The sequence below is a fragment of the Macaca fascicularis genome, chromosome 14 (assembly GCF_037993035.2).
Source record: "Macaca fascicularis isolate 582-1 chromosome 14, T2T-MFA8v1.1".
Taxonomy (NCBI): Eukaryota; Metazoa; Chordata; class Mammalia; order Primates; family Cercopithecidae; genus Macaca; species Macaca fascicularis.
In genome coordinates this window covers 22,648,754-22,660,929 of record NC_088388.1, presented here as the reverse complement: position 1 = coordinate 22,660,929, position 12,176 = coordinate 22,648,754, and the positions used below count along the sequence as shown (strand labels likewise).

Below are 12,176 nucleotides of genomic sequence, written 5' to 3'. Positions count from 1 at the left end.
TAAAAAAAAAAAAAAAAAAAAAAGAAGAGTGAGTTTCTGAGGTCCCTGATATGGTTATGGTCTTCTGGCTCTTGAGCCCTTCAGCCTCATCCCTCCTCAGGCATTCATTCCTGACCTGTCCCTCATGCCTTTCTGTGTCTCCTGTCTAAGCTTTCTTGCTCCCCATGCCTGATGGGATTTGAATGCTCCTTTTCCTACAGTGTGCACTCACCCCTCAGAACATGTTCTCTGTCAGCCACTCCAGGTACAAATCCAGGAAAATCCACCCTGAAGTCAGGAGCACTCCCCACCAGCAGACCCATGAAATGGGCATTTCTGCTGAGGAAGAAAAATACACAAATATCCAAATATAGAAGAGGACCACGAAAGATGCCCAAACCCCTATGGAGAAATGTGGCATTGTCTCAACTTCCTTCCAAAACCACGAAAAGGAGTTGTTTAAATGACATAATCCCATACGGACAAAGAAAATTGGAGAAGTATGAGCAGAGGAAAAAAGCCAACAACATTTTAGAAGCTGAAAGTGGATAAGCAATGACTGTCCTAGTTAGCCAGAGAATATGAGCTAAAAGAGAACTTTATTACATGGACCCTATAATAGGAGACTTACAAACACCGTGGAAAATGTCTCCAAATGTGTGTTCTTAAAAGTTGCAGAAACCGTGTTCAGGTACTTGTCATCAAAATAACTTCCCTTTCAACCCAAACACCTTGATGTCACCGTCACTGACTACAATCTCCTTCTGACTCCCTATCTCACAATGATGGTGCCCTGGGGTAACTGGAGTGCTTCAAACCCCTTTAAACTCCAGTGGCCCACTACCTAATAAATAAATACACCAAATAAATACACAATGGAGCTGAAAATGGTGTGCTGGGTATGCAAGCACTGCTCAAGATAACTCTCCAGTCCTCCAACCCTCTACTCCAATCACCATCCTAAGCCCCTCACTCTCCCATACAAACTCTGGAGTGACCACTGGGGTCTCAGCCACTGGTTCTTCTTAATATTCCTCCTCAAGTTAGCATCACGGCCCCCTTTAAAAGTCATCCCCATGCCTACTCTGAACAATCATTTCATCTGGGCCAGGGGTCTGGCTCTCAATAGAAGTGGAGGGTATACCAGTAATATTTATTTTTATGGAGGCTTTTCTGGAGTTACATCTAAGATAGTGCAGTCAGAGACATGCCTGCAAGGATTTGCTTTAGTAGAGACAGAGTTTAGGAAAGCTAGAGGCCTGGAAAGTTAATACATCCATTAGACAGTCTTTCTGCTGAGTGCTTGGCTGCTAGTTAGAGAGTCTGAAATGGCCCCTGAGGGCACTGCTGAGTATATAAGAAGCCGTGCACATTTTGCTCCAGATATCTAGAAGTCAGAACTTATATTTGTACGGGGTAAAGTCTTGACTCCAACTTGTCCTGAATTGCCCTGAGTTTATGTTGCATGATGTAATAAAAAGACCCAGAGCTTTGAATTTGTGGATATGGGTTTGAAGCCCAAATCTACCAGTTTACCTGCGTGATCTTGCTTAATCATTCTGGACCTTGATTTCCTCAGCTGAAAAATAGAGGCAATAATAATACCAACCTTGCATGGTTGTATCTAGGATTTTAAATAATATAAGTAAATTTTTTCAGTGCAATGCTAATTACACAGGAACTCCTGAGGAAGTGATGGATATTCTTTTTCTTCTGACTCAGGCAAAGGCCCATTTCACTTCCATATGGAAGTGAGTATTCCACAAGAATACTCAAGGTAGGGTAAGAATTTTCCTTTAAAAATACCTTAAAATCATCTGACATGTTTGAATACGTTTTTTATTTAATTGAAGCCTCACAGTTCTGGGTTCTACAATGGAGAAAAGGAAAAAACAAAAAGATGGATTTAAGAGCAGGAGTTACCAATCAACCACCTTCTCAAAAAAGAGTCTCCAATTCCTAAAGAGATGAGTTCTTCATGGGGCCAACCAGGATTGTGCTCCAACTGAAGGGATCAACCTGTGATTCTCAGCTTCATATAAAAATCCCAAACAATTAATTCAGAATTGCTTGAAATGGGGAATATTTTTAAGAGCTCTCCAGTGACCCTAGTGTACAGCCAGGATGAAATGTCACCCTCTTTTTTAAAAATGACCTATTGGATGGAGTATAAGGATTTTACTCATTTAAATATTTGAAATCTCTTCCAAACACAATCACCTAAGTCTCAGCATAGTTGCTGCTAAATCGCTTTCTGAGAAGGGGACCACAGTCCAATGCAAAAGCCTGTAGGCCAAAGTCATGAAGTTCTGACACGAAGTCCTCTGCCTCAGCAGATGAGTAACCTGAGGCACCTGAGTGTGTTGAGGCCAAAAGGAGATAACATCAAACCCAAAAGAAGAGGCAGGTCTGCAGTTGAAGAAGCAGGTAACTGAAGTTTCGAAGAGGAGATAAAGCAGAAGCAGAAAGAAAATTTGGAAGTAGGGCAGAGGCCAGTTTGACCACAAGACATGAAGATGCATAATGAGGTAGCCACAGAGTGACTCTTGTGGGCAGCACACACACCACATTACATGCAGCCTGGGCCAGGCGCGGGGACTCATACCTGTAATCCCAGCACTTTGGGAGGCCAAGGCAAGTGGATCACTTTCACCAGGAGTTCGAGACCAGCCTAGGCAACATGGTGAGACCCCATATCTACAAAAAAATACAAAAAATTAGCCAGGCATGGTGGCATGGCCCTGTAGTCTCAACTAATCAGGAGGCTGAGGTGAGAGGATTGCTTGTGCTGGGGCGGACAAGGCTGCAATGAACTGTGATCATGCCACTGTACTCCAGCCTGGGTGACAGAGTAAAGCTGGAGTGCAGTCTCAAAAAAACAAAACAAAACAAAAAAACCTGCAGCCTGCACCACTCCTACTAGTAGGCTTGCTCTGAGATCAGCACTTCCAGCAGGTGATAACACTATGAAGTTTATTTTTAATTGCTAGGTGTGGTGGTTGTCCTTCTTCAGAGTAGAAATGCACTTTCTTACTCACTTTGAAGTGAGATGTGGACCTGTGATTTGATCTGGCCAAGAAAATGTGACCACAAATGACCTGGACACTTCCAATGGGAGCTTTAAAAGCCAGTGCACAATTTATCACTGATCCTTTTCCTGTTTCAGTCATCACGGAAGCCCAGGTCAGGATGGAACTCCCACCAGCCTGGATTGCTGATTAAGGATGCTCCATGTTAGAGCAAAAAAAATAAGTTGTTGTGTTAAACCACAGAAATCTGGAGGTGGTTTCTTATTGCAACATAACTAGTCTCTATTGACTGATACTCCATGGCTTGAGATTACTAATGGGATTTTTCTAGCTCAGTTTCTCAATTTTGGTAGGATTGATGTTTGGGGTTAATGCTTTCTTGTGGGGACTGTCTAGTGCATTGCAGGATGTTGAGTGGCCTCCCTAGCCTCTACCCACTAGACACCAGCAGCACCCCACCCCAAGTTGTGACCATCAAAAATCCCTCGACAGTATGATTCCACTTATGTGAAGTACCTAGAGTCGTCAAAATCATGGAGACAGAAAGTCAAATGATGGTTGTCAGGGGCTAGGAGAAGAGGGAGTTAGTGTTTCATGGGTACAGAGTTTCAGTTTTGCAAAATGAAAAGAGTTCTATGGATGGATAGTAGTGATGGTTGCACACCAGTATGAATGTGCTTAGTGCCACTGAACTATACACATGATATGGTTCAAATGGCTAATTTTATGTTAGGTGCTTTGCCACAATTTTTGAAAATGGAAAAAAAAAAACAAAAATGTCTCCAGACATTGCCAATGTACCCTGGAAAGCAAAATTGCCCCTGGTTGAGAACTAGTGTTCTAGCTGTAGCACAACACATTGAATTGTATAATATGTGTAAAAACATGGGCCTAGGGCTCAGCCCTGCTTTTTGCTATTAAGGGTTAGAATCTCATCTCTCCTTAAATATGTTTTATCTACTCAGATTTCAGGCCAGTATCAAGAGGACAATGGAGCAGTTTGATCTAGAAAAAGCCCCTGTCTATGGACCCAAAACTGGTGTCATATAAATACACCCTGTGAAAACTCTTACACTGTTTTAAGCTTTCCATCTGATAAACAGAGTACAATAGAGATTCCATTTGGGATAATGTTTCCTGAATCTTACTTGTTTTTCATGCTGGTTCTACGGCTAAGGGGCCTGGTCTTAAAATGTGTTGGAGCAAAAGAGTGAGAAGAGCTGAGGGAGATGTCAGAGAGTTTCCAGATGACAGAATTGCAAATCTGCTGAGGAAGAGGTAGCTTACACTTTGAATGCATCTTGAGGCATATTCTCCACACCTGAGGAATAAATTAAGGCTAACACAGGGACCTAAATGGTGATTGACTCCGCTCTTGATGAATTGAATTCCACTCTGGGACTGAGGTAGCAGAGGGCTTCTTACATCCACCTCCACCACCACCACCCTGCCTAAGTCACCTCGGAGAATCCTCTTTCTATCTCAGTATTGGGCCTACATTCTAATGCTTCAGCCCTTTTCCATAATGACCCCTCCAGATTGCCACACTCTAGAACCACTAGATAGAGGGCAGTGTTACTGCTGTGTGGACTCTTCATCTCAAAGTGAGGGGCCGGCTCACATGATTGCAAGGTTCCTCTCTCTGGCCTTCTAAAACATTCTCCAGGTTGAGGCTGAAACTGCTCCCCCAAAGCCCCATAACAGGAATGAACAGATTATCCTCCTCTTCTTGGTTCCCATGGCTAGAATCCTTAACTAAGCCTCTCCCCACAAAGTAGGGCTGATTTCAGAAGCTGTTATTTCAGCTGCTTGCTCCACCATCTGCTCTTGATTTGCTTGGTGAACACCTCCAGGGTGCTCAGAGCTGCCCTGTCACACTTCGCCCCACTCAGCTTCTGCCCCCCACCGTCAAACACATCTGCATCTGCATACCCCTCCCACACCCCAGTTCTGCCCACAGTTGATCCTTCCATCTGCGCTCCAGGCCCCAGCCCGTTGGGAGCTTGTGCTATCAATTACTTGTGCTTAGTTCAGAATCTTTAGCCTCTCCATGTCCATGGCTCTTTCATTTATTCAATGTAGTAACATGTTTAAACCTCTCCAGTCCTGGGAAAAAAAAAAAAAAAACAGTCCTACATTTAACCCTATCTCCCTCTCTAGCTTAAAGTAATCCGTAATCTTGCTTGCCATTTATTTACTCCATGTCCCAGGTTGAACAGTATTCACACCCCCCCAAAAATTCATGTTCTTCCTAGGAATCTTAGAATGTGACTTTATTTGGAAATAGGGTTGTTACAGATGTAATTAGTTAGGAGTGAACCTTTAATCTACTATGACTGGTGTCCTTAGAAGAAGAGGAGAGGGAATGCAGGTGCACACACAGAGAGGAGGCCACAGGATGATGGGGGCAGAAACTGGGCTGATGCATCTACAAGCCAAGGAATGTGAGGGCTTGCAGGAAACCCCAGAAGCGAATGGAAAGGTGTGTAACAGATTCTTCCTAGCATCTTCAGAGAGAGCATGGTGCTGCCAACACCTTGTTTTGAACTTCTAGCCTCCAAAACTGTAAGAGAATAAATTTATGTTTTTGTTTTTGTTTTTTTGTTGAGACGGAGTCTTGCTCTGTCACCCAGGCTGGAGTGCACCCAGGCTGGAGTGCAGTGGCACGGTCGCGGCTCACTGCAAGCTCCGCCTCCCAGGTTCATGCCATTCTCCTGCCTCAGCCTCCCAAGTAGCTGGGACTACAGGCACCTGCCTCCAAGCCCGGCTAATTTTTTGTATTTTTTTAATAGAGACGGGGTTTTACCGTGTTAGCCAGGATGGTCTCCATCTCCTGACCTCGTGATCTGCCTGCCTCTCCTCCCACCCCCATGCTAATGATTCCCCAAGCCCTCTGGCCCAAGCGTCTCTCCTGAGATCTACTTTTGAGTTCCCCACTGCCTCCTGGACATTTCCACCTAGAACTTGTACAAGCACCTCAAAAACTACATGGCTAAAATGGAAGTCATAGTCTAGAAACCTCTTTCCCAAACAAACCTGCTTTTCCTCCTGTAACTGGCATGTCTATGAGAAGCTTCAGGTTCACACAGGGGCAAAAGCCAGACACCTGTCAGCTTCTTGAGCTTCTCCTCTGCACCCTTCACCATAGTCACTGAGGCCAAAGGTCTCTGCCCATAAGGGTTCAGGGAATACATCCTCTGCATCCCTGCTGCAGCTGCTTTAGCTCAACCTCTTACTACCTCTTGTGACTAATGGGGACATCCACTACATCCAGCTTTGATACTGCTCTGGGAGCACTTTCTTATACCACCTTGTTTTAAGTCACTCCCCTGCTTCAAATGCTTCAGGGGTTCCTGGTCACCTGCAGGATTATGTCCTTAGCATTCCTCCACTTGGAATAACAAGGCCTTATAGCATCTGGCTCTCAGGAGTTTAGAGTGAAGGGACTCTGCATTCAGCTCCAGAACCTACCACATACTCGCTGTGTGGCCCTGGGCAATGTACTTACTCTCTCTGGGCCTCAGATTCCTCACCTGAAAATGGCGATAATAGTAGTGCCTATCTCATAGGGCTGTTGTAATGATTAAATGAGTGAGTATGTTCAGAGTACCTGGAACTGTGTCCAACATGTGGTAAGTGGGCACTAAATATTCACTGCTGTTGCTATAAGTATTACCTTTCTCCACTCATTTCCATACAGCTTCCCATGTATGTTGTTTTCCAGCCAATCAGAACACTCTTCCATCTTGGAGTTTAAAAAAAAAAATCCTATCTGTGTTCTCCTGGCTCTTCGCTTTGACACACACTGTCTGGAATACCTTTCCCACCACCTCTCATCCCACAGCCCCTATGAACATACTTCGACTCATCTTCTCCACCCTAAGTTCCCTCCCCTGCGGTCAGACATGCTCTTCATTGAGCCTTCGTAAGGCTCTTGTGCTCACCTCTATTGGAGCACAGATCACATTGTGTTATAAAGGACCGTCTCCTCTATCTCTGTCCATCTTTCAGAGTTTGCCTTATTGATCTTTGTGATGTGAACATGTGGCACTCAGCTGGACAAAGAAAGCAGGCTCAATAAAGGCTTTAGAACTAAGTAAAGAATTGTGTAAAGGCATAAAATAGAGATGGGGTACAAATATGTCCTAGGCTGCCTGGGATAGTCCTGGTGTAGGCCATGGTCCTGATATAATTACTAACAACACCTTCTTTCACTGTCAAAAGTATCTCCTTTGGACAATACATTATAAGGTCACTCTAGGTATTAGAGCTGTGATTCTCACCCTATCAGGCCCAATTTTCTCTTTGTTTAACAGCTATTTTAGAATATCCTATGCACTGTCTTTAAATGGAATTGATAAGCAGTAGAAACTGCCAATAACAGAATTTCCAAAAAATCAATGTAATACCCTAAATGGAATGCTAAATGGAAAATGAAGGAGATTTTTTTAAAGTAGCTTAAACTAAAATTATATGTGCAGTATTTTGACATATAAATGCATAGGTGAGTGACTTACACTTCTGGCCAAGATGGAGTAACAGAGACCAAAATTACCTTCTGACCTAAAACAACAAAAATACTGGACAAAATACATGAAACTATGGCCCTCAAGCAACAAAGGGAATCAATCGCTGGAATCAAGCAACAACGGGCAGTGATCCTCAAGAGATGAGAAACAAAGGAGGCTAGCCCCACAATTGACCTCCTCATTACCTTATAAAAGTTTCCAGGCCATAGCACAGGAAGGAAGAATGCAGATGGAGCTCAGAGATCTTCCTGAGTTGAGAAGACAGAACTGTAAGTCTGGGAAGGTCAACGTGGCTAGAATTCATAGGGCACAATATTGAGGAGGAGAAGGCTGTTCAGAGACAGAGTTCTGGAAATCTGAAGAGAATACTTATCCTCCTTGACTATTTAACAGAGTAGTGATCAGAGTATGCAGGTAAGAAACCCGCCTGAGAGGCCAAGCGCAGTGGCTCACACCTGTAATCCCAGCACTTTGGGAGGCTGAGGTGGGTGGATCACAAGGTCAGGAGATCGAGACCATCCTGGCCAACACGGTGAAACCCCATCTCTACTAAAAATACAAAAATTAGCCGGGCATGGTGACAGGCACCTGTAGTCCCAGCTACTCAGGAGGCTGAGGCAGGAGAATCGCTTGAACCCGGGAGGGGGAGGTTGCAGTCAGCCAAGATCGTGCACTCTAGCCTGGGCAACAGAGCAAGATTCCTTCTAAAAGAAAAGGAAAAAAAAAAAAAAAACTGCCTGAGAATAGAAAAAGAATCATTCACAAAGATTAAAGGGATTAGAGGATTCCGAACACTCACAGGGTGCCAGAAACAGTACCAGTTAACATCAGTCAGAATAGAAAATCTCATAATTCATGAAGATAGAGTACTTAGAAGGATTCTGCCTCAGTAGTGAGCAAAACAACCCTAGACCAAATACTATTCTTATCACTTACCAAAGCTTGCGGGCAAGGTCTGGAAGGCTCGAACTTTTCCAAGTAACTTAACTGTATGACAGAACAAAGCTCAGGAATATTTATAGAAATACAAAATCATGCAAGAAGCCATTAAGGTAAAATTGGTGATCTCTGTCATCTAATCAAAAATCATCATGGATGTGAAGAGGCAAAAAATATGACACATAATGAGGATAAAAATCAATGATAGAATTAGTAGATAGGATAATAAAATTAGCAGGTAAGTATGCCTGAAGCATTAATGTAACTGTATTTCATATGTTCCATAACCTAGAGTAAAGACTGGGCCTTTAAACTATGGAAGATATAGGGAAAAAAACAAATTGAAATTCTAGAAATGAACATTATGGTGTGTGAGATGAAACATACACTGGATGCAATTCACAGCAGATTAGAAATTGCAGAATAATGGCTGGGTGCAGTGGCTTACGCCTGTAATCCCAGCACTTTGGGAGGCTGAGGCAGGCAGATCATGAGGTCAGAAGATCGAGACCATCCTGGCTAACACAGTGAATCCCCGTCTCTACTAAAAATACAAAAAATTAGCCGGACATGGTGGCGGGCGCCTATAGTCCCAGCTACTTGGGAGGTTGAGGCAGGAGAATGGTGTGAACCTGGGAGGCAGAGCTTGCAGTAAGTCGCGATCGCACCACTGCACTCCAGCCTGGGTGACAGAGCGAGACTCCATCTCAAAAACAAACAAACAAACAAAGAAATTGCAGAATAAAATACAAGTGAATTTTAAAACATAGCAATAGAAATTATCCAAAATAAAACACACGGAGAAAAAATACTAAAGAAAAAAAAAATAGTAGCGCATCATCAAGCTGTGGGACACCTTTAAGCCACCTAATATAAGTGTATTTGGAATTCCTGGGAGGAGGAGGGACAGAAAAAATACTTAAAGAAATAAAGGTTGACAATTGTTCAAATACGCAGGCAAAACTAACCTGCAAGATGAAGAAGCAGTCAGATGTTTACATTTAAACACATAAATCACTATGGAATTGACAGCTACAGATGCAGACCACTGCAAGAGATGTTACTTGGGTGACTCAAATTTGAATACTATACATGCTTTTCTTTCTTGGTTGGGACTGCCTGATATATTCCAGGATGTTCATCATCCCTAGACCTTACCTAATAAATGTAGTAATACCCCCCAATCGCTGTGCCTGCCTCCCCTCAAAAAAATACCCTCTGGAGTGCAGTGCCACTTCTTTGAGAATGATTGATCTGGAATAGACCAAGGATCCAAAAACTATGGCCTGCTTTTGTATGGTCTGTAAGCTAAAATTAGTTTTACATTTTTTTTAAGGTTGTAAAGGAGGAGGAAGAAAGGGAAGAAGAGAAGGAGGAGAAGAAAATAAAGCAGGAAAAGGAGGAGGAAAAGTGGAAGCAAAGAAGTAGAAGAAATAGTAGTACTAGAAGAAGGAAGCAGGGAGGGGAAGGGTGGGAGAGGTAGAGAGAAGCAACAGAGACTTCATGTGGTTCATAAATTCTAAAGTAAGATTTTGTTGATCACAGGCATAGATTCCAGGGGGAAAAGGGATATCATTCCTTTTTCTTTTTCTGTTTTCTTTTTTTTTTTTTTTTTTTTTTTTGAGAGAGAGAGACAGAAGGTCTCACTCTGTTGCCCAGGCTGGAATGCAGTGGTGTGATGATAGCTTACTGCAGCCTCAAACTCTTGGGCTCAGGTGATCCTCCTGCCTCAGTCTTCCAAGTAGCTAGGACTGCAGGTCCATGCCACCATGCCCAGTTAACTTTTTTGCTCTGTTTGCCCAGGCTGGTCGCAAGCTCCTGGGCTCAAGCAGTCCTCCAGCCTTGGCCTCCCAAGGTGCTGGGATTACAGGCATGAGCCACTGACCCCTTTCTTCAAGGTGTCTGTAACCTAAGGGGGAATGTATCTGTTAGAATTCAATCAGAGAAGCAGAACTATGCATGATATGCAATAAGGAATTTATTATACCAATTAGACTTTATGCAGTTGTGGGAGCTGATGAAGAAGTCTATGGAAGGCTAATGCCTTTGTGTCTGGTGGTGGCCAGAAGTCAGTACAGGTCAACAGGGCCATCAGTCAGGAAGAAAATCTGCACATAACGTGGGAGAAAGCAAGGACAAACCGGAACCCATGAGAACCCAGTAGAACCCACAAAGACGAACTAAAACCCATGTGTGTCACCACTTCCAATTTCTCTGGTGGTGATGATCAGAATAAGATGTCACCCTCTGCCACAGAGTTACACATGCGCCTGCCTGGGACTCTGGGAGCTGAAAGTTGGGATCAGGTAGAGCTATAGGAGCAAGGGTTCTGGCTGTGGACCACATCTGCAAGATGGGACGCAGCTCTGCAGCAACCTGTGCCAGGTGCTCGACATTGACCTTCAGAACATCACAGTTGCTGCTTTTCTTCTGCCTTCCAATTCTTGAGCAAATTTCTCCTTTGGCCAATCTTAATCCAGAGCCATACAGGGAAAGAGATTCTGGGAAACCTAGTTCTGGCTTAACTTTTGAGGTAATACAAAGTCCCTGCGGGGAGAAAAGGCTAGCAATTGTAAACTAATAGGAAATAATACAAAATGAAACAATAATATAAAATGAATGACATATGGGAGAGTTCTGGATTAAAATGCTACAGAAATGTGCAGGAAAATGTGATCAGTGAGATGGCAAAGACCAGGGAGCTGTCTTGGGGCCAGTGGGATGTGAACAGGGCCGGGAAGGGAGTGTAGGATCTGGCCAGAGATGGAGTAGGGTGGGTACTGAAGGCTGATGAAACAACTCGGGGAGGCCAGGGCCAGCAAGGCTTGGGCTAGGACAGTGAGGAGATTGGCTAGACCAGAGAACAAGGCTGGAGGCAGAATTTCAAAGGCTGTGCTACGAAAAACATTGTTGCCCCTGACATTTCTGGGCCCCATTGTGAAAGGGATGCTTGAAGAGGATGAAGCCAGTGCATGGACTACTTAGGGATCAGCAGTTTGGAGGCTGTGCTCCGAGGAGGTGAAGGTAGAAATGAATACATACTGAATGCCTACAATGAGTCAGGCTGTGCTGAGGTTTATTGGTTTTTGTTTTTTGAATCTGAGGAAATGGAAAATGAAAGAAGTTTCCCCTTTAGGTGCTGGGCACCAACAGGTTCAGGGGACTGGATGAACAGAGAGGGCAAAAGCAGGGCATGTCCATGATAGAGCTGAGAAGCGGCAAAGAGGAGGGGTTTCTCCGGGGCAGTGCAGTGGAGAGCCAGCTACGTGGCCAGAAAGGCCATGCATGGTGCCAGCAGCCACATGGCCAAAGGTTCGCCACACACGGAAATGGGGTTATTCTGGATTGGGGAAGGGACACTGGCAGGGGCATTCAATATATGACCCCACTGGGAATGGGTGGTCCACACCTCACTTTGCCTGTTTCCTTGTCTTTCTTCTTCCACCTCTGAGACCCCAGCAGTCTAGAAGAGAACACTACTCACTTCTGAGCACCCACTATAGCTAGGCTCATGGACAGATATAGGTTGAAGTTTATACCATCTCAGATACCCTTTTTAGAAAGAAAGCTACGAATTTCTGAATACAAAGTAGATTTGGTGCCCTGACGGAGATGGTTTCTGGCACATGCTCCTGTGGCCAGGTGTTTTCCATATGCCATCCCAGACCATAGGAATTGTGCTCTAATTCTGACTCTAGCG

The 12,176-nt window shown here is 44.1% G+C and overlaps 1 long non-coding RNA gene across 1 annotated transcript; it reads right to left on the bottom strand.

Moving 5' to 3' along the window:
• Positions 1 to 5,249: 5,249 nt before the first annotated feature.
• On the bottom strand, positions 5,250 to 8,078 carry LOC107127281 (uncharacterized). Its single transcript, XR_001484915.4, has 3 exons — positions 6,953 to 8,078; positions 6,685 to 6,753; positions 5,250 to 5,571 (listed from the first exon to the last, which is right to left on the bottom strand). It is a non-coding gene; the product is annotated as an uncharacterized lncRNA (long non-coding RNA).
• Positions 8,079 to 12,176: the final 4,098 nt, after the last annotated feature.